Here is a 4,403-nt window from a genome sequence, read left to right as displayed (position 1 = left end):
CCAAGTCTATCCACCATTTCCAAACCTTCCCAAGCAAGCCTGCACCACCTCTTCTACTCGTTCTAGTTGTTCTCTTTGTATTGTCTTCCCCCATTAGACCGAAAGTACCTTGTCTCTCTCTCCCTTTAGATTGTAAGTTCCTGTTCTCTTTGAGGGCAGGGTGACCCATTTTCCTACTTGCTTCTGTTTGTACCCCCTCCCAGCAGTTGGCACAAAACTTCCCCACTTCATTGTCTCCTTGGTAGTCTATCCTCTGACTTTCCCAGTCCATACAGCCTGGGACATATAACATCTTCCATTTGGTAAAGTCTCTGCTACTTCAGAACCTGCCCATGAATGAGTCTTGTGTCCTCACCCAATTTTGGTCTGCCCTTCTCGATGACAGAGGCTCTCTTTGAATCCATTCATTTAACATTTCCCCAGGATTTACCAAGTTCTCAGAGCTGGGGTAGATCCTGAGATAAGGAAACAGATCCCTCCCATCATCAGCAATCCCCTATAAAGGAGAGAACATCAATTAAGGAAGCCAAACCAATATCAACCATATTTGGCGATAATTGATGTATTCAATACTGGCATCACACTTTTCCATCCAAGAAGGAAAGTGTCTCCTCATCACGGTTTTTCTGGAACCTAGAGAGATTTCAGTACTTCTTTCAGATAAGGTAGCACAATTTACTAGGGCAAATATTTCCACCTAAGCCTCCTGGATTTCTGACAAAACCAGGGCTAGAGTCAACCATAAAAGACAAAATTTGTAAATTTTTTATTTGTAGTTGTGAAGTTTTTTTCATGGACAAAATTAATACATGTAGGATTAGATGGGAAGCAGTCATGTGAATAAGAAAAAAAAAACCTTTATATCAAAGGTCTCTTTAATAGGAGTGTGATATCCCAAACACATAGACAATAGAAATATACACAGCCAAAAGTCATTCCTTAGTGCCAAATAGATCAAAGAATGCAAACAAACATTTCTCAAAAGAAGATAAAATTGTGAATGACCACATAAAAGAATCTTTCAAATAATTACTAATATGAAAAATGCAAATCAAAACAACCTTAAAACATAAAGGGGTCCTCAGAGAGGACAGAAGATGAGAATAGCGAGTGTTTGGAAGTATTGTGGTAAGATAGGCACACTAATACACTGTTGGTGGACCTGGGAATTCATCCATTTCTTCTGGGAAACAATTCAGAATTATGAAAAAGGGGGGGGATAAAATGTCCATACTCTGACCCTGATATTCCAATGTGAGGTATATACCCCAGGGAAATCAATGACAAAAAAGAAAATTTATCTCATGATTTTTTTGTGGTAGCAAAGAACCAGAGTTGCCCTTCCATTGAAGAATAGCTAAACAAATTGTGGGATGGATTATTATCATTCAGTGAGAAATGGTGAATATAAGAACTTGTAGGGAAACATGGAAAGATTGAAAAATAAAGTAAACAGAACAAGAAATACAATACCCATGGTGGTAATTGCTCTACAAATGGAAATAATAACAACAAAACAATTGGAGAAAGGTTTTAATGGCTAAGTTTAGGTCCAAAGAAGAGATATGAAAAGACAGGTTCCCCTTCACTTTCTTTCTTTACAGAATTGGAGGACCCCAGTTCTGCGGTACTACCTATAATGTCAGAATTTTTTGGACAAGTTTTGATTGATAGAACCGTTTTGTTTTTCTTCCTTCCTTAGGGACAGCTTTCTGGGAGGAGTTAGGAGAAATCTAATAGGAAATATAGATAATGTAAAAATAAAAGATATCAATAAAAATGTAATTTTGTTTAAAAAGCAGAAGGGTACTCTTGGCAAGAGCACTAAATTAGGATTCAGAAGATCCTGGATTAGGGTTCATTGTCAGACTCTGACACTTCCTGTCTTTACAACCTTGGGCAATTCTCCAAACTTCCTCCAGGCCTCATTTTTCTTCTCTGTAAAATGAGGGGTTCTGTGATGAGATGCTCCCTAAGGTCCCCTGGATCCCTAAAAAGTTACGAACCTCCAAAAGAATCTTCCCTCTTCTCCTTATCCTCCTTATCCCCTGCACCCACCCCCTCATTCCAGTCAAAATTCGGCAAAGCCGCCAGTGATGGGAAGAAACTAAACACAAAGGCAGCTGGACTAGAACAATCCAGCCTTTCAACCGCCTGTGTGGGGTGAAAGCCAGAGCTGGGCTTTGTTCAAGGAAGGCCCATGAATGGCACTTACCAGGGAGCTAATCTGCCGTTGCACAAACATTTTTGTTGAGAATCAGATAGCGGCCCTCTGGAGAAGAGGGGGAGGATGGGCTTTTGTGCCCAGGGCTGAGTTGGAGGAGGCCGGTAGTACTGTAGTCTCCTATTGGGACCCACCAGTGCTGGGCTGTTCTTACAACCTTGCCCCAAGGGGCTGCATTTATTTCTTAAGGAAGGGAAGTCATGAAGACTGTGGTCACCATGATCTGTTGTCGAAATATCTTTCTCAACTCCTTCCTCTCTCCAGCATCTTCAGGGGCTCCCTATTACCTTAGAATCATTGGGTTTAAATATGAAAACCTCTTTAGATTTAGAATCAGAAGACCTTTAGAGCTGAAAGGGACCTTAGAAATCATGATCTCCACTCCTCATTTTATCAAAGCCTAGAATGAATCATACTTTCTTTCCTCCATTCTATTTATGTAGTCATAAATCTTCTCTAAGCTAAACATAGCGGTTCTTGGATAATATGCTTTAGAGTTTTACCAGAAATCAAAGTCAAAATCACTGGCCTTATCATTTGTAAACTCCATACTCTTCCTTTTTTTTTCAAAATTGGGACAATATGGCACTCATTCTAAGATAATTATTAGTGATTCAGAATTCTTATTCATCTTTTCTTTCAAGACTCAGGGATGGAGTGTCAACTTGGTGAATTCCTTTCTTCAGGTTAGCTTAGGGTTCTCTTATGATCCTCCTATTTTTCTCAACTCCCTATTAGCCATTTTGTTCTGCTTTATCTAGTCCAGAAATCATTATCTTTGGTAGAAGAAATAGAAGAAAAAGAAGAGGTGAATAGTCCTCTCTTCTTTCCATCATCTTTCATTCTATTCCATCTGTCCAAGAGCTGTAAGAGACAGTCTTGGATTCTGTCCATCCTACCCTCCAGGTTGTCATGGGCTGATCAGAGAGACAATGTTAGGCTCTGATAAGCTGTGGACTGTGGTAGGAAGGGCGCTGGACCTTGAATCAGAAGAGACATCAATTTAAGTATCATCTGGGACAACCCTAACCCTAACCCTGGCTAGTCACAACCGCATAAATTTGGGATAATAATATCTGCCATATGTACCACACAGAGTTGTTTTAATAAACCTGGAAAAGGAGACTGGAACAAGATTCTGAAGAGCTTTAAATGTCCAAAGTGAGAATTTGTATTTTATCCCAGAGACAATTGGTAAAAATGGAAGTTTTTTTGTGAGTAATCTGCAGTCAATTTGGCAGCTATGTGGAGGATGGATTGAAGATGGGACAAACAGACAGGAAAACCAATTAAGAGGTGATTATGGTAGTTCAGATAAAACTTGGTGAGGGTTTAAACTAGCATGGGCACTGTGTGAGTGGAGAGAAGGGGACAGATCTGAGAGAAAATTCAGTGTTCAGAGGTTTCAGTCATGTCCAACTTCTTGTGACTCCATTCGGGGCTTTCTTAGCAAAGATACTGGAGTGTTGCCATTTCCTTCTTCAGTTCATTATACAGATGAGGAAACTAAGGTCAACTTGACCAAGGTCGTACAGCTAGGAAGTGTCTGAGATCAGATTTGAATTCAGGCCTTCCAGACTCCAGGCTCAGCACTCTATCCATTGTACCACCTGCCCTCCCTCAACAAAACTTGAACTGACAAAACTTAGTAACTAATTGGGTATATGGGATAAGGGAGAATTAAGAGTAGATGATGAGTGGGGCGGCTAGGTGGCACAGTGGATAAAGCACCGGCCCTGGAGTCAGGAATACCTGGGTTCAAATCTGGTCTCAGACACTTAATAATAACCTAGCTGTGTGGCCTTGGGCAAGCCACTTAACCCCGTTTGCCTTGCAAAATCCTTAAAAAAAGGAGTAGATGATGACTGTAGTTGTAAACAGTGATGACTGGAAGAATGACAATGCCTTTAGGTGTGTTTCAGTGGAAATATATTGAGTTCTGTTATAACAACAGGCTGTTTGAAATGGTTGCAGAAAATATTTAGTTGGAAATATCCAATAGGCATTTGGTGACAAGGGAGAGACTATAGAACAGAAAAGAGACAAGGGGTGAATATATAGATCTGAGAGTCACCTGCGTAAGGATGGTAACTGAAGCTATGGGATGTTATGAGATCATCTAGAGAGAGAAGAAAAAGCCTCCTAGAACTCTGAGTCAGGGGGAAGGACATGTATTATG

The sequence above is a fragment of the Macrotis lagotis genome, chromosome 8 (genome assembly GCF_037893015.1).
Source record: "Macrotis lagotis isolate mMagLag1 chromosome 8, bilby.v1.9.chrom.fasta, whole genome shotgun sequence".
Taxonomy (NCBI): domain Eukaryota; kingdom Metazoa; phylum Chordata; class Mammalia; order Peramelemorphia; family Peramelidae; genus Macrotis; species Macrotis lagotis.
This window is presented reverse-complemented; position numbering follows the sequence as displayed.